At 43.6% G+C, this 18,795-nt stretch overlaps 1 long non-coding RNA gene across 1 annotated transcript in view; it reads right to left on the bottom strand.

Annotated features, from left to right (window-relative positions):
• Window positions 1-18,329, bottom strand: part of LOC128928176 (uncharacterized) — a 50,589-nt gene extending 32,260 nt beyond the window's left edge. Inside the window, exons 1-2 of the long non-coding RNA XR_008472946.2 lie at window positions 16,032-18,329; window positions 15,758-15,926 (exon numbers count right to left, since the gene is read on the bottom strand). This is a non-coding gene — a long non-coding RNA (uncharacterized LOC128928176). The remainder of the gene's footprint in view (window positions 1-15,757; window positions 15,927-16,031) is intronic.
• Between the last annotated feature and the right edge of the window lie 466 nt (window positions 18,330-18,795).

The raw sequence follows: 18,795 nt of genomic DNA on the forward strand, positions 1-18,795 counted from the left end.
TGGACCTCTGCCAGCAGTCAGAAGACACCCTTATTCAGAGGCTTATTTGTTTTCCCAATGAGGGGAGAGTGATGCTATCAAATCTCTACCGTTTATTGGTTTGTTTGTTTTTGAAACAGAGTCTTCCTCTGTTGTCCAGGCTGGAGTGCAGTAGGCACAATCTCTGCTCACTGCAACTTCTGCCTCCCAGGTTCAAGTGATTCTCCTGCCTCAGCCTCTGAAATAGCTGGGACTATAGGCGCATGCCACCATACCCAACTAATTTTTGTATTTTTAGTAGAGACAGGGTTTCACCATGTTGATCAGGCTGGTCTTGAACCTCTTGACCTCAAGTGATCTGCCTGCCTCGGCCTCCCAAAGTGCTGGAATTATAGGTGTTAGCCACTGTACCCAGCCTTCACTTTAGAAGGATGACTCTGATCACAGCAAGAGTGAAGGCAGGGGACCAGGAAAGAGGCTGGTACAAGTGTCCAGGTGGGAGAGGCTGTGGGCCTGACCCATGGCAGGGAAATTTAAGCTAAAGAGACTTGGACATGTCATTGGGTAAGGCCTTCCCAAACTTCAAGAAACTGCAAACCATTCCTCTTTCTCCCTCCCCATTGACACTGTAACACACCCTTATACACACACACACACACACACTATTACCACCACCAACAACAACCCCCTGCTCTTTGGCCTGCCCTGGTGCTGTCACAGGCCACAGCCTCCTGTCTCCTGATTCTGATTCCACTCACATTTCAGCATCCTCACTGTAGCCGACGCTGTGCCAGGTGTCCCTTGCCATTATTCCATTCACACTGTCTGCCGATCACAGATCTGGGTTCTGTGTTCTCATCTGACAGATGAGTGACATGAAGGTCAGATAAATCCAGAGACTCATCCAAGGCTCCCACAACAAGTGAGTGTGACATAGACAGAATGTGAACCCATGAACCCATGAACGCATGTCTCACTCAAACCACATCCTACTCCGATTGTATGTAAAGGAAACCACCTCCTCTTTCCCTCCTTTCTTTTACTTACCCCTCTTCCCTGCCATGAGATGATGCGTCTTAGACTTTCACCCTAGAGAGTTTTCCTTAGCAAGATGCCTCCTGCACTGTAGAGTTGTTGGTTGGATACAAAGTCCTCTTCCCCCGCCACAGAGAGGCTGGTGCATGGCTGGAGCCTTGCAGACTGGCCAACCCCACAGCCGAAGCGCTGCTCCTTGCATCCTCCTGCACGGAGGGCATTGCCTGCTATGGAATGGCTGAGCCTTCATAGCAGTTTAATCACATGGTGGCTTGTACTTAGAGAATGTTATTTTAAGTGCTTTACAGTTAATTGTTACAAAACCACATGCGGTAAGTACTATGCCCATTCTACAGATGAGAAAACTAAAGTGCGGAGAGTTTAAATAAATCACCCAAAGACACAAAGACAGTGAGCAGCAGGGCTGGATCGAACTCAGGCAGGGTGGCTCCAGCATCTGTTGGTTTAACCTCCTCATATGTTTTTGTCTGAACTGGAAAGCCCCAAAGCACATTCAATATTACCCCTCATTTTGAAAATAAAGACAATGAGGCCCCGGGAGAAGTGAGTGACTTGCCCAGGTTAGTGACAGAGCCTGGACTAGGGCCCCTGACTCCCGAGCCAGTGTTCACCTCATCTCCTGACACTGCACCTCCTCAAGACTCCCTCCCCAAACTCTCCATGTCCTTGGCTGCAAACGGGCTGCGTTTCTCGCTAACAGCTCAATTATACTTGAGTGAGCACTCCCCTCCAGGAAGCCAGTTTACGGGACATTAAAATCTCTTACTAATGACCTATATTCCTCACATCTAAACTGGAGCTTGGCCATGTACTCCAAGCAACTCCTTGCAGGAGTCGCGAAGCTTTTGGCTGGGGAATAACCAAAGCCAAATATTTCTAGAGGCAGGAAAACCCCTAGGGTCCCATTCCTGGGCTCCTCCTCAGCCCTCAAGGAGGTTGTTCTGATGTCAGTGGAAGATACTAAGATACTTTCTTTTCTTTCTGTAACCTTCAGAAATGATAACCTGGTAAGCCTGGGGCCACCATCACCTCCTCATCACCCCATCCCATATTCATTCTGCAGATGAAAAACTGTAGGATGGGAAATATCTCTATTCAAACCTCTTGTTAAACCAATGGGGAAACTGAGGTCAGCAAGAAGACTGGCTCATGATCCAAAGCACACAGTAAGGCCAGCAGTGGCCAATGGCGAGGCTGGGACCTCGATCTGTCCACTCTGAATTCTAGCTCTTTCCACCACCCCTCACAGGGTCCTCAAAGCACCTTGTTTGTCTAGAGAACACAGTTCTTTTTAAAGTGTTTTGTATAATTCTTAAAATTCCAAAGAGTTATAAACAGCCTGTGTAGAAATGCAGAAAAACAGTTCAGGGGATAATTTGTCTCTTTCTTCCCTTACTTAACTTGTTGATCTCAGGATGACAAGGCCAGTGACCAATCGGTCTTCTTCCTTCCCCCTGCGGGCTCCAAGGAGGTAAATATAGAACATATCCATGAGTTCAGTGAACTGATGTTTGTGAAGTCCTTCAGCTGTCACAGTGTTTTCATGTGACATTTTCGACATCCCTGTGAGGTAAGCATATGCCTATTGCAAGGGAGGCCATGTGGCCACTAGACATTGGAGTGAGGTCAATCTGGGGCTGGATCCAGCCTCAACATACACAAGCTGTGTGAGCTCAAGGTTACTTATCTTCTCTACTTTGTTCATTTATAAAATGGTCATTATATACACACCGTGCAAAGACATTAGGCATATCGAATAAGGTGAGGTGTCCGGGACTTTGCAGCACTCAGTAAATGTTAGTAGACTTTATCTCTGTACTGTCATCTACCAGGGAGCACATTACCAAAAAAAAAATAGTTAACCCCTGGGGTTTGTTATCCCAATACAGGCAGAAAGTATAAATTAGCATCAGAAGGGCTTTGATAGACTCCAGATGACAAAGCCGTAGTGGGAGCTAGTAAGCTGAGGACTGGCTCGGTACTCTGGTTAATTGAATCAGAGTGAAGCCAAGTCTTGTGTGGGAGCTAAAGGGAAGACGCACTATTTTTCTCTCTAGATATGAACCTGGAGAATGCAGGCCTGAGCTATGTGGAAACTGAGACCGTGGCCAACGTGGAAGAAAGGAGGCCTGAGAGAGGGAGAGAGATCATGTGAGACTCTTCCAGTGAGTCCCAGCCCAGGATCTTGAAACTGTATGAACTGATACATTATTTTGCAGAGCAGGGGTGTGGGTTGTCTATCACTTGCTAGTGAAAGAGTCCCACTCACGTCAAGGGTTGTTGAAGGAGCCAAAGAGATGCTCGCCTGCTCTGGATGAAGAGGGTTGGTGAGCAGTGGGAATGACATGCACAAGACCTTTCATAAGGGCTGTGGAAATGTTGTATTTCTTCAACTGAATTGTAGGTATACCATGTTGCTTATGCTATTCTTCATGCTTTAAATGTATAACATATATATATATATAATTCTACCTAAGAAATATAGCTTGGAACAACTTTTCTAGAGACAATTTAGCAATACCTATCCATTTAAAATGCACAAATCTTTCAGCCCTAAAATTCCTCTTCTTATCCTAAGAGAATATTAAAATGCACACAAAGATTTTTAATCCATGGTGTTTATAGTTTCCAAAGAAATTTTGGGTTTTGTCAATAAAGAATTGAGTAAATTTTGATAAATCCTTGCAATGGGCAATTATGAATATTATGCCATTAAAAAGTATATTGTAGATTTTTTATGCATTGATTGGAAAATATCTATAATACAAAATTAATAAGAGGGCAGGAGGACTGTGTATCATTTAGAGATTGCATCCAAGTACAAGCCATAGAAGACCTGATGTCAGTGACTTAAAATCACAGACGATTATTCTCCAGTGATAAGGAAGGCCTGAGGAAGGGCCATCGGGGCTGGCATGGCTATTCCATTAAGTTATCAAAGTCGTTGGTAACGTAATGGTTCCCTCCTCAGGGTCACTTCATGGCTTAAGATGATTGCTTCACATCTGTTCTGTTGTCCAGAAGAAAGAGGGCAGAAAAAAGCATAAAAAGACACGCCTCTCATCCAAGTCAATGCCTCGTAAGCTACCTCCATGGTGCTGCACAATGTGTCTTCTGTCCTGCCAATGGCCAGAAGTTAACCACATGGACACATCTAGCTGAAGTGGAGGCTAGGACATGCTGTCTTTATTCTAGGTGGCAACGTATTCAGCTAGAAGTCAAGACTGCACTAAGGGGGTGTGTGTGTGTGTGTGTGTGTGTGTGTAGGATGCAATTCAACATATATGCTTATATGAGTAGAGAATAAAATCTAAAAGCATATACACATAAAAGATGGTTATATCTAGGAAGTCAAATTAGAGGGTATTCTTTCACTTTCTATTTCATAGCACAGTGAGTTAATAAAATTATTTTTGGCCGGGTGTGGTGGCTCATGCCTGTAATCCAAGCACCTTGAGAGGCTGAGGCAGGGGGATCACTTGAGGTTAGGAATTCAAGACCAGCCTGGCCAACATGGTAAAACCCCATCTCTACTAAAAACACAAAAATTAGCTGGACGTGGTGGTGCAAGCCAATAATCCCAGCTACTCAGGAGGCTAAGGCAGGAGAATCGCTTGAACCTGGGAGGCAGAGGTTTCAGTGAGCTGGAATTGTGCTACTGCACTCCAGCCTGGACTACAGAGCATGACTCTGTTTCAAAAATATACACATATGTTTTCAACCAATTTTTATTTTATTTTATTTTTAGAACCAGAAAAAAAAAGCTATCTCAATTTTGAAGAAAAAAGAGATCATGGTGATAAAAAAAAGTTCTATAATGTAAACCAAAGTATATTATGTAATTAGCAGCAATATTTTATGCCAGGGTTTAAGTATATATGCATATATATATATATAAAATCATTCAATTATTAAACATTCTTAAAGTCTTCAGAGTGTGGTAGACATTAAGTAAGGAAAAGACCAAACCTCTTTTCTAATCTAAAGAAATTAGAGTCCATTGGCAATACTTTTATCACGATTCTCTGAAGACTTTTTTTAAAACAAACATGTGATCTCTCTATGAAGATTAATTCAATGAACATTAATTGAGTCTCCATCTGGGCCAGGCAACTTATTAGGCCCTTTCTATCTTTTCTTATTTAACTCCGGGAAAAAAACAAAAAAACGCTATTGGGCAGATACTATTGCCCTGTATTATAGATGAGGAAACCAAGGCTCAGAGAGGTGAAACTAGTCACTTGGCCAAGTTCAGCTTGACCCTAGATCTGTCTGACCTCAAAGCCCATGGGGAACACATTTCAGCTGAATCAGCCCAACCCATTCTCTGGAAGCCAAGGCTGATAAATGATAAATAATCTTCGCTCGAGTTTCCATGTCCCATACCTTAGGAGCCTCAGAGTCTGAGTCTTTCTAAAATTAGGCCAATCGCTTCCTTCCTTACCTCGAGCCAGTTTAAATACAGGCTCTCCTATCCATCTTCTTGCTCTGTGGTGTTTCCTCTGCACTCCATGGTCCATCAGATCCCAGCAGTATTTTTCCTATTGCCTTTTCAACTTCCTTTGGGAGTCTGATTTGTTACTCATTTTGGACCCACTGTACCGGGAACTTGGTTGTGGTTCTCCGTCCCTGTCAGCTCTGATGCAAGTCAGGAAAAGCCTCCCAGGTTTTAGTCATCCCTGCTCTGGGATGTCATGCAGCCCCTAGAAGGTGACCTCCAGTTAATATCCTGGAGGCAGCAGGTATGACGGAGAAAGCCTGGGCTTTGGACCCAAACAGATTTGGATTTGAATCTTAGCTGTGCCGTAATTCTGAGTCTTAGTTTCCTTGTTTCTAAAATGCAGGTGAGAATGCATCTTTTCCAGGCCAAACGTGAGCTTTATTGAGATAATGTAAGTATTTTTATAACCTGGAACCTGGGAATTGTTTAATAACTTTTAATCACTTTTCTTATTTAGCTTCTTTCCAGTTTTCTTAACTGAAAAGCCCCAAATATTTATTTTGCAGCTAGTGAACATTAACATCAATTATAATTATGACTACAACTACCTAGCATAATAGTTAAACGCACAAGCTCTGAGCATAGACTCCCTGAGTTCAAATCTCAGCTCCACCACTTAGTAACCATGTGACTTCAGGCATTTGCTTAAACCCTCCAAATTGTTTCATCAACTGCAAAACTAGTGTCACGATGTGCCGACCAGATGGGTGAGCAGTCAGAATTATAATCTAATTTGTGTCTTTCCCATTATAATCACTCCCTTTGTGTGAGCTATGATCATGACTGCTACCATGCAATGAGCTCTTTTAAATGGCAGGCCCTCTGCTAAGTTCTCAGGCATTCTCCCATTTTCACAGCCGGTTATACTATTTCCACCTTTGAGCAGGGGAAACGGGTTCATAGTGGGAAGCAGACTTGCCTCAAATCCCACAGCTAATTGGAGGAAGAGGCTGGATTCATGTCAGCCATGTCAACACCAGAGTCCCTTTTTCACTCCACCATTAGATTATCTCTCCCAACTTCCAGCTCATTCTCCAGTGAGCCCCTTGGCTCCTTTGCAACTTCCTATCCCGATATCCAGGGACATTTCCACATTAATCTTGGTTTCCTTTGCTATTTATGTTGTTACCTTGCCCATGCTTTTTCACAAGGGTTGATTAGTCAGAAATTGTGTATCAGTGGTAATGACCCTAAAGGAAACATTCCGGAACTCCCACCAACCCTTCCCTGATCTCAGCTCATGAATAATAGACTATTTATCTGTGGACAGAATACAGCCTATTGTTGGAGTAGAAAGGAACTGCGACCAGGTTAGAAGGCCTCCGTACAAGATGTGAGCCTCAAGGACCTGCTGAGTTAGCTAGTGAATGCGTGGCCTTTGGAAAACAGGATAGTGCCAGCCCAAATTGCTGACAGGTCAGCCCAGCTTGCTGTGAATGGAGTCTTCTAGGAGCAGGGATGCATTGCAGTCACGTAGAGCAAGAACTCCTGATCCTCTGCTTTCTCCAGTCATGGTGGTGCGTCCTCAAGTAACTGACCCCTAGGACCATATCTTAGATGCTCAGGGCCAAGAGGACCTTCAACTTCATCTAGTCCAACCTCCATAGACAGGAAGAAGTGTCTCAGGATTTCACCAGCTCCAAAGAAATACCGGAATTGCTATTCTGCCCCCAAACACCAGAAAACACCTGCCCTTTAAAACAAAATAAAGAGGCAAAAAGAGAAAGAAAAGGAAACCAAAATCTAGACATTGCCCTAAAATCTACTTTTCTCCGAGAACTGCACTTTATTTCTCAAAGCCCCTTTTCCTTTAAGACCATAAGCTCTTCTGGAGGACTGAGTTGGAGGAGGACAGAGTGATGATAAATCTACCAACAACCGCAGCCCCTTCTATCAGCCCTTTAATGAGAAACACGTGGAAGTGGAGGGGAATGAAGACACGGATGGGCAGAGTTCAAGAGGTTCCTCCCACTTCTGGTGCAGAGGGGGATTTGCTGTGTATCCCAAACATCCCAGCATTCCTAGCGGAAATAGCAGAGAGCAGAAGTCCCAGCACAGCCGGTCTGAAAAGGTACCAAAGGCCTCTCTCAGTCTGGCAGTGTCTATGACTTCAGTTATGGCTGTCCTTGTTGCTTAACAGTCTATGGTCTGCCCTGGGCCTTTGTGCCCACTTCAAGGGTACGGATTCAATCCCCAGAGGTCAAGGTCAGATCCAGGAGCTACAAAGCATTTTGGGGTATAATATCTCAAAACTGGTTTAAAATTAAAGGCACTCATCATGCTGAGCCTGTTTCCACTCCTGTGTTCTCAGTAAACCACACTGATTTTCACTTGTCATTCAGCTAGAAAAAACTCAGTATCTTTAGTCTACCTCTGTGTCATTCCCATATTCAAATGATGAGCAAAGGCACTGACTCTACTTGAGAAATGTCTTCCCACTATCACTCCCTAATATCACTCCTGTAATCTCCCTGGAGCAACTGCCCTAGTTCAGGCCTCTTCTCTCTCTGGGCCTTTTCATTGCAGCCAGCCCTGCTCCCCTTGCCAACCTTCCTTACCTGTTACCATGATCTTCCTGCAACAATTAACCTGGTCAAATAAGTCTCTGCTCAAATTGTTGGATCACTATTTCCCATGGGATATGTCCAAACTCTTTATCAGCGAACACGAGGCCCTGCATCATTCAATGTCCTCTCCTCATCCCCAGCCACTTTTGCCTTTCATTTTTCTCTCCCGCAGCTCTGACTGGCTTGTAGTTAAAAGCAAGCAGAGTAGAGATGAGATAGAGTTCAGGATAGAGCTTGTAGGTAAAAGCAAGTTCGAGCTGTGGGAGAGAAACCATTTATCACCCCCATTCATTGCCTCATGTTATTTCCTTTCCCTGGAAAGGCCTCCTTTTTCTCACCATCTCACACCCTGTTGCCCTGCCCAACTCCTGTTTATCCTTTGAGGCTCAGCACAGGCATCACTTCCTCGAGGAAGCTTTGCTTGACCTCTGTCGTCCCACCCCACCCCACCTGGTTGGTGTAGGTGTCTTTTCCCACTGTCCTCTATTGCTGCACTGTGCACCAAGAGCAACAGCCACCTGTTCAGGTGCATTTGTTCCCATTTGACTCTGAGCTCCTCAAGGCCCAGGACTCTGTTTCACTCATCGCTATATCACCTGCTGCTATCCAAAGTCCTGGTAAAAGGAAGAATTAAATAAATATTGAATAAGCACGTGAATGAATGGTTGATAGACCTGGTATAACTTATGAGGGAAAGTGAAGAGTCTAGGATAACTTGAGGTTTGAGGATGCAGTGAGTAGTTGGATATGAATGCTTTTCTTTCTTTTGTTTTTTTTGAGATGGAGTCCAGCTTTGTTGCCCAGGTTGGAGTGCAATGGTGTGATCTAGGCTCTCTGCAACTTCTGCCTCCCAGGTTCCAGCAATTCTCATGCTTCAGCCTCCTGAGTAGCTGAGATTACAGGCTCTCGCCACGTGTCCAGCTAATTTTTTTTTTTTTGTATTTTTAGCAGAGATGGGATATCACAATGTTGGCCAAGCTGGTCTCGAACTCGTGACCTCAGGTGATCCATCCACCTTGGCCTCCCAAAGTGATGGGATTATAGGTGTAAGCCACCATGCCCGGCCATGAATGCTTATCATAAGCATGGGAAGTAGCAAATGCATAAAAGTTTAGGAAGCAGATGGCCACCCCTATAAGGTAGAGATGTCCACTAGTTGGATCTATAACTCTAGATGTGTATCTGGAGTTCAGGATAGAGCTCACTGGCATGAGAGATATCATTTGAGGTATTGCTGCAGTGGAAAAATTCCTAGAGAGGGGTCTACAGTGAGAAAAATCATGGAAGGAAACCTGAGGAACACTGGCATTAAAGAGTGGGCAGAGAAAGACAGTCTCATGCAAACAACAGAGGGGGAGCATCCAGAGAGGTCGGAGCTGCTCCATCCAGTGAAGTGCACTCCAAACCAAGGGAGAAGTGTATTCCAAAAAGTGACCAGTGTTTCCAAATGCAGCAGTCATGGCCACCCTTCTTCAGTGATGGGCAAGACCTCATCCCCTCACACTGTGGGTTCCAGCCTGTCTGCATGGCTTAGGGTTCCTTGAACAGGCCACACCATTCAGCCTCCCAGACTTCTGCTTAGTCATTCCCTCTGCCTGTAAGGTCCACACCCACACACCCTCAAATTGTCATCATCCATAAACACCATTTGAGCTTTTCCTCCTGCAGATCCTTCCTAACCTGCCCCAACCCAGTGGTGAGTTGACCACCCCCTCTGCTAGACCTCCACTTTTCTATGAACTTGGCTCTTAGGCATCACCTGTAATAATATAGGTTTGTTTTCATGCCGATCTTCTCCACAAATTTGAGTGCTCTGGGGGCACAGTTTGCCTTATTTGTCTCTGCAATGCCAAGACCAGACACAGGGTCTGCCATAAAGTCAGAAGCCTATATATTTTGCTGAGAGAGAAAGAAATATTAAAAGACTTTGCACACCAAAGTCACTCAGAGAACAAATTAATAGAAGTGCATAACCCAAAATCTGATTAATCGACAGTTCTTTTCTGTTGGTTTTTGGTTAACTGAGGTTCCTTGGAAATCCCTGGGTTAATATCACACAAGATGCATTAAGTGGCTTTTGCCCTGGCCTCTATGAGTTCTTGAATGTAGTTGCAAATGAACTAATGTGGGTGGGAGGGAACACCTTCGGGGGTTATATAGAAACATCCGCTTGTATTGAGGCTGCCAAACTGCTTTTCCCTTGCCCCCACTGCACCAAGGCTGTCTCATAAATGTTAAATAATCATAATGACCGTGCTCAAGGGGATGTCAGTGGTCATAAAAGCCAGTTTTTATGGACGCTTCCCTGTGTCTCCTGGTGGGTGGTTAGAAATTGAGCAGGACTGATGGCCAGAGGTCTCCATACAGGTTGCATATGAGAGACCTATAAGTTTGGGTGGCAAGAAAGAGCTCCAATCACAGGCTAGGACACTCAACTATTGATTGATAGAGGAAGGCCACCCACACCGAGCCTTCTGGAATCCATTGGTGAGTCACAGGCCAAGGGATTATGTGTTCAATATGGGCCATTGGGCCTGATACCAAGGCATTTCCTGCTTACAGCTTAAGGGAGCTGTCCTTAATGAGGGTGATGACCTGTAGGTCCAAGAATAACTAGATGAGAGGGAAACCCTGGTCTTACTTACACCTCATGGGATGTGGCTTCTTAGGCCTTTTCTGTTTGGTTCTATATTTTCCAGGACCTCACTTTATATTCATTCCACCACTTATCTGTTGTGTTCATTAATTCCGAGGCCATTAATTAAGTACCTGGGCAGGATGTCAGAAGTAAAAAGATAAATAAGACATGGCTAACATCTTTATTGGGTCAACTTTGGAGAGATAGAAAACCAATACCTTTGTGACATGTTAAGTATATACAGCCATAGAGGCAGGTACCAAAGGAAGAAAGGGTTATCATGGAGGTAACATTTGTACTGAGTTTTGAAGGATCAATTGAATTTAAGCAGGAAGGTACAAATGAAGAAGGAGGTTGCCAGGTACCCAGTGGGTGGAGGAGATACTTTACACAATTAGACATGTGGAGTGAGAGGAGTGCTAAAATAAGGGTCCAGAGCAGGGCCTCCACCTTACGCAACTCCAGGAGAGCACGAGTCATATGGGCGTTGTATGGCGTCATGCAGGGCATAACCTGGTGGCCATGTACCCCTAGTGGCCCTAGTCAGGAGACCTGGGTTTGATTCCTGGCTCTGATATGAACTAGCTGTATGACCTTGGATAATGCTTTTCACATTTCTCACTCTCTTTAAGTGTAGAATAATGAGGCTGGACTGGATGGTTTCCAAATATCCTCTCCTCTCTAGTGTCTTCTATGAGTCGTGAGTCCAGACTGAGATAAAACGGGATTTGGAGTTAAAGCTTGTCATTTCAGCAATGAATTAGGCATTGTCTTTGGAAATGAGACCTTAATCTTCCCCTGACATGTAATCTCTGCACATTTTTTATAAAAGTTAGTTAAACATTGACATGGAATATTAGCACTAAAAGGGAAATTAAAGATCATTTAACCCAAGTGGTTCATTTTTGAGAAGAGACTGAGGCCAGAGAGAGTATATGATTCACTCAAAGGCATACAGCAAGTTGGGTCAAGATTAGGGTCAAAGAACTTGATTCTTTGCCTCAAGCCAAGTAGTTCCCAAGTTTGACCTCATCTCTCTCCAACACATTGTAAACTCCTTCACCCAAGTTTTGGGTTTATTGAATGAAAAAAAAAAAAAAATAGGAGGCAAACCAGCATCCTATTAAATATAATGTTGCTAGGAAAGCCTGCCAGCAGATCTCCCATAGCTCCTGGCCTTCCTGTTTCTATTTTGCTGGCTCCCAAACAGCAGAGCATGCAGTTGACCAAATCTGGGACAATAGCACACCTCCACCTGATAGTTCTTTGAAATATGAGAAATCCAAGCTCTTGTTCTCAAAAGTAAATGAAATCCACGAATACATTTAAATCATTTTAGACATAGGTCAAAATATTCCAAGCACTATCCACCCCAGGCATCCAAACAGGCAACCCATGGGCCGTTCTCGCTCTTCCCCTTCTCTTTCCTTTGCTCTCATTCCAGTTCCAAAACATATCCCTATCTCTATCCCTACTGACCCACTTCAGGGCCACAGGCTTTCTCACCTGAGCTATGACGTTAGTCATATAATTAATCTCCTTCCTCTCATTCAGACCCCTTCTGCCACCATAAGGATTCTGACTCTCCCTCTGCTCAAAGGCAAATCAGATATGCCCCACACCTATCAGATAAAACCCAAACTCTTCAGCCTGGCATGCCATGTCTTTTGTGACTTTTCCCTGCCTGCTTGTCACCACTCATCTTCCAGCTGTTCCTGCTCTGCCTTCACCCTCCACAAAAATACACTATTATGATTTATAGTTCCACAAATATATTATGTCCTCTCAAGTCTCCCTACCTTTGCTGAGGCTCTTTTTCCTAGCAGAAATGCTTCCCCCATCCTCAAATCCACCTGCTTTGTATCACTCTGCTTGGGCTGCCATAACAAAATACCACAAACTGGGTGGTTTAAACAGCAGAAATGTATTCTTCCTTCACAGTCCTGGAGGCTAAAAGTTCATGATTATGGTGCCAGCAAATTCGGTTCCTGGTAAGGACTCTCTTCCTGGCTTGCAGACAGTCACCTCCTCCCTATGTTCTCACGGGGACTTCCTTTTTGTATGTCTTGAGTGTCTCTTCCTTTTTAAGAACACTATTAAATTAGGGTTATAATTAAGGTTAAATGTGACCTCACTTAACCCTAACTATCTCCCTAACAGCCTTATCTCCAAATGCAGTCACATTAAGTGTAAGGGTGTCAACATATGAACTGGGGCAGGGGAATAATTAAGCCTGTGACATCTCTATCATAGCTTTTATTTTTATGTATTAAGATTATTTGTTTTCAGCCTGGGGCGGTGGCTCACCTCTGTAATCCCAGCACTTTGGGAGGCTGAGGCGGACGGATCACTTGAGGTTAGCATTTGGAGACCAGCCTGGCCAACATGGCAAAACCCCGTCTCTACTAAAAATACAAAAATTAGCTGGGCACAGTGGTGGGTACCTGTAATCCCAGCTACTCAGGAGGCTGAGGGTGGGTACCTGTAATCCCAGCTACTCAGGAGGCTGAGGCACTAGAATCGCTTGACAGGAGGTAGAGGTGAAGGCTGCAGTGAGCCGAGATCACGCCACTGCACTCCAGCCTGGGCAACAAAGCAAGACTCCATCTCAAAAAAAAAAAAGAGATTGTTTTCATATTTGTCTCTTCCACTTGCTTCTGAGGGAACCTGGAATGTTTTTGAATCTGTAGCTCAGTGAGGACCCATCTAGATTTTGTGAGACCCACCCTCCCAGCCCCACAAAATGTGGTAGGTCCCCATTAGGAAGAATATTAAAAATTAGGTATAAAGTGAATTTACAAAAAGCCTAAGCAAGTGAAGCGTCCTGGAGTTTAAGCCTTAGTGCTTCATAATTCATCTGCCTCTGGGCTCAGTAAGATATATCACAATAAAAAGCCTCAACAGCCCCAATATGTACTAGAAAGACTGGATTTAAATCCAATTTCTCATCTCCCTTTGGGCAGATAAGTTCACTACATGCACCTTGGTATTTCTGCATGTATAAAAATGAACTTATAATACCTGCAGTGTTAAGGGAGTCTTGCATTGAAGATATATTTAGGTAACCTGAAAACATACTAAATATTTGTTTACTTGCTTATCGTCAGTGCTTCCCACCACAGTCTAAACCCCATGAAGAAAGAGAATTTGCCTTGGACATTGCTGAATGCCTGTTGTCCAGAATAATATCTAGAAATAGTTGGGTGTTCAATGAATGTTTATTGATTGAAAGAATATAATACTTCCTAATATCCGAAAGAATGGTACCTGGTATCAATAAAAACCACTTGTACACTCTGGAGAGCAAAGTAATTCAAAATCTCATATGATCCTAAATGTTTCTAAACCCAGAATTTTTAAAAAAGTTAATAAAAAAGAAAGAAAGAAAAACAGACCAAGGAACAATACACACATACTCAAACAAGGAACACTGAAAACCCTTCAGGCAGTAGGCTGAGCAAAAGCGAGGAAAGCCCCAGAAATTTGACATCGCTTCACTGGTGACCAAGACAGCATATTTATTCATTGTTCAGCAGCTCCCTTCTTATTCTCCAGGGAGTGGAAACTGCTGCTGGGTTCTGGTCGAAAGCCTCTCCCGTCAGCTGTTTAAGAGCATGGCTGTCATCAGACAACCTCAAATCATGTCAGGCCCCAGCCTCTGCCAGCACTGAGCTGAGAAGCCAATCCTCCAACTTAGCGCTGAACTCTTCACCCCAATCAATTAAGAGAGATCCCATCAAAAACCCCAAATAAGTTTGCTTGGCCTGACCTTGATGATTCTAGTTAAAGAGACATCACTCCTCCTGGAAGAATCTATCATTTTTAAATGGCTCACACGATGGCTGAGGAATTCAGGGAGAGTTAGACTGAATCCCAGCACTTGAGAGCTGAGAGGGACCTTGGCACTCAGAGTCCATTTTTCACTACAGAAGAGGAAACTGAGGCTCAGAGACAGCAACTACCTTTCTTGAGGTCATATAACTTTGTGACTATTGTTGTTTATTCTTACACCAGTCAGAATGGCTATGATTACAAAGCCAAAAACAACAGATGTTGGTGTGGATGTGGAGAAAAGGGAATGCCTATACACTATTGGTGGGGAAGAAATTAGTAAACTAGTGCCACATCTAGGAAAAAGAGTAGAGAGATTTTTTGAAGAACTAAAAACAAAACTACCATTTGACCCAGCAACCCTACTACTGGGTATTTACCCAAAGGGAAAAAAATAGTTGTATTTAAAAAGACGCCTGTACATGTATGTTCATTGCAGCAGTATTCACAAAAGCAAAGTCATAGAATCAACCTAAGTGTCCGTCAGCAGCTGAGTTGATTAAAAAAAAATGACCGGGCGCGGTGGCTCACATCTGTAATCCTAGCACTTTGAGAGGTCGACGTGGGTGGATCACTTGAGGCCAGGAGTTCAAGACCAGCCTGGCCAACGTGGCAAAATCCTGTCTCTAATAAAAATGCAAAAATTAACCAGGCTTGGTAGTGCACACCTGTAATCCTAGCTACTCGGGAGGCTGAGGCAGGAGAATCACTTGAACTTGGAAGGTGGAGGTTGCAGTGAGCTGAGATCAATGCCACTGGACTCTACCCTGGGTGACAGAGCAAGACTCTGTCTCAAAAAATATGTATACATATGCTTCTTATACACCATGGAATACTACACCACCATAAAAAAGAATGAAATCATGTCTTGTAGCAACAGGGTTGGAGCTAGAGGCAATTATCCTAAGAGAAATAACTCAGAAACAGAAAACCAAATACTGCATGTTCTCACTTACAAGTGAGAGCTAAACAATCGGTACACATGAACATATAGAGAAGAATAACAGACACCAAGGGATCCAAAACGGGGAAGGGTCAGAGGAAGTGAGGGTTGAAAAATTACCCCCTGGGCAGTGTTCACTATTTGGGTGATACTGCACAATATATCCATACAACAAACCTGCATATGTACCCCTGAATCTATAAAAATAAAACTAAAAACTTTGTTTAAAAAGGAACATTTACCTTTCTATTCAGTGTATATAATCCTCACACTTGGTCCTGCCAGTGACTAACTCATGATTCAAAAAGAGCTTGCCTCCGCTTCCAGAACTTGTTCCAGTTTCTCACTCTGCTTTGTGTGCATCGCGTGAACTCGGACAGGTGACTTCACTTCCAGAGCCTCAATTTCATCCTTCAAAAGATGCAATATTATCTCACTGTGTGTTATCAAGAGGAAATGAAATGGCATTTAATTAAAACTGTTACTTTTAGTACTTAATAATTGTTAGTTTCTCACATTTTCCTTTCTTCCTTCCTCCTTCTTTCTATTATTTCTTTTCTTTTCCCTTGCTTCCACGCATTCTTTCTTTCTCTGTCCTTAACAGGTACTGTGATGAATATAAAGAAGTTTAACAGAAGATCCTCGCTCAAAGAAGTTCATCTCCAGGTGGCTTCAGTTTCCTCATCTATGAAATGTGAAGGTGGGAATGGATAACTTCTCCAGATACATCCTCCCCTGACCAAGTTCTCTGCAGTATCATGTGCATATATGCAGTCAGCACACATTACTGAGCACCTCTTCTCACTCAGATCCTGAGCTAAGCTACACGGACAGGCAGATGTACATTCCCTGTCCTCCACAAGCTCACAGAAAAACTGCAGCTGAAGACAAGGGGAGAAAACCCACAGTATGCATGCAGTTTAAATAAATATTTTAAAGAGTTCAGAAGTCAAGTAGAGAAAAGGGGAAAATAGCCACTTCAGAATCTGGTGATGAGACAGTCAGGAGGGGAAACCCACAAACTACTGGAGCTCTTGTCTGATTAAAAAATAAGAAAAAGTATTAAAAGAAAGTAGAAGTTTACCAGTCAGGGCAAACTATTTATGGGCACCAAATATTATGAAGAAACTCTAAGGCATACCAACTGCTAAATGTATGAAGTCTTCTAGGTCCTGCGGTAGAAAAAAAAAAATACAAAACCACACGATACTGAAAAGAAAGAAAGAGATGAAAGAAAAGGAGGAGGAAGAAAGGAAGGAGAGTAACTTTGGTTTACACTTCTATGTACTCAGTTCCATGCCAGGCCCCTTCACAGATATTCCACGAATGAAAGAAAAGGAGAGAGGAAAGGGGAGGAGAGGTGTCCGGGAGAGGCAGGGAGGATGGAGAGCAGGGAAATAGGAGGGCCAGGAGGGGTGAAGGGAGGGAAGAAGGGAAAGGAAGAGAAGGTAGAAAAAGAAACGGAAAGAAGAAACCTACAAGATGGATAGTACCTTCGTTTTAAATGGGAGAAAACTGAAGCCAACAGAAGAAATGCCTTGCACAGCCCACACGGATAATAAGGCAGAACCAGGATTCAAAGCCAGCTATGTCTGATTTCAAAGCTTGTGCTCCTTTCAGAATATCCTAATCGCCAGGGTAGAGTCCAGTTTGTTCCCTAAATGATGGCATAATTGTAAAGTATAGTCCAAAAAGCAGTAGCCAGGACCTCATGAGAATGGGAATAAAAGAAACAAAGATAAGCGCCCTTCCAGCTACCCAAAGAATTCCACCACTCCTGTGATTATCCACATAAGATTCACCTCTCTCTTTGCTATTTATTTATTTATTTTGAGACAGCGTTTTGCTCTTGTTGCCCAGACTGGAGAGCAATGGTGAGATCTTAGCTCACTGCAACCTCCACCTCCTGGGTTCAAGCGATTCTCCTGCCTAAGCCCCCCGAGTAGCTGGGATTACAGGCATGCACCACCCTGCCCAGCTAATTTTTATATATTTAGTAGGGACAGAGTTTCTCTATGTTGGTCAGGCTGGTCTCAAACTCCTGACCTCAGGTGATCCACCCCGCTTGGCCACCCCCCAGGTGTAAGCCACCACGCCCAGGCTCTCTTTGCTATTTATTGACTGAGTTAATCCTACGCAAGTCACTGTACCTCTCTGGAGCCCCAGTTTTCTGCAGAATGGGTCTGTAACATCCTCACCACTTGGTGAAGGAGACTGCATTAGCCAACCTCTTGAGATTCCTTTCAGCTTTAAGCCCTTGATTCTACTCACAGTACAGAATTTCACACCTGGAAAAGATGAGGATTAAGTGTTTCTCAAGCTTGAGAAGTAGATAGACCTTGGGGGAGAGATTCCGATTTGCCCCTTTTATCTGTTCTCTTCTTTTACATACTGATAGAATTTTTAGTTGGTTGCAAGACTTTTCAGCTAAAGAGATTTCTTGCAGCTAGATGTAGCCATGTGACCAAATTATAGGATGTGAAAAGAAGTGATTTGTGCAACTTCTGTCCCTGAAAGGAAACAGTAGGCTCTCTCTCGTTCCTCCATCCTGCTGGATGGAATGCAGACTTGATGGCAGGAGGTGGAGCTGCAGTCCTGGGTCACAAGATGGAAGCCAAGTGTTGGGCACGACAGAGCAACATGAGGCAAGGAGCAGGGTTCTTGATGATTGTGGAGTCATCGTTCTGGCCCTGGACCACCTACCTCGACTTTATATTTGAGAGACAAATAAATTCCTATCTTATTTATGCCACTGTCTCCTAAAAAATTCATTCCTTTTAAATAAAAAAAAAAAAAAATTCCCTAATTCCCCAATTTGGGAAACCCACCACATGGAAAGTTAAATGCTAACACTCCAGATGTTTTCATGGTGCTGCTAGAGCCGTAAATACAAACAGGACTGCTGAAACCTCATGTCTATACATGGAAATCAAGGGGGAGAGTCCTCTAAATAATTCAGATTGTTTTATATTGAACGAGAAGGGGTTTAGATAATCATTTCAATGTAAACACAAAATTGTAAATATTACTGCAGATCGTTTAAATTCCCCTCACTCCTACCCTGAGCCTGGAGGCCCAAGGAACTGGGTTAGAGAAAAAAAAAATGATCTAATCCAATTATTTTAAAACAAATTCCTCAGTGACTCCAGGGCAATAGCTAGTGGAGGCAGAAGTCCTGGGAGCAGGAGGCAGGACAAGGTGGAAGTGGAAGAAGTAGAACCCTGGGCCCCCATCCTCGCCTCAACCACAGCACCACTGTTTAATCTGGTTTATATACTAG

Source organism: Callithrix jacchus, chromosome 7, assembly GCF_049354715.1.
Source record: "Callithrix jacchus isolate 240 chromosome 7, calJac240_pri, whole genome shotgun sequence".
Classification (NCBI taxonomy): domain Eukaryota; kingdom Metazoa; phylum Chordata; class Mammalia; order Primates; family Cebidae; genus Callithrix; species Callithrix jacchus.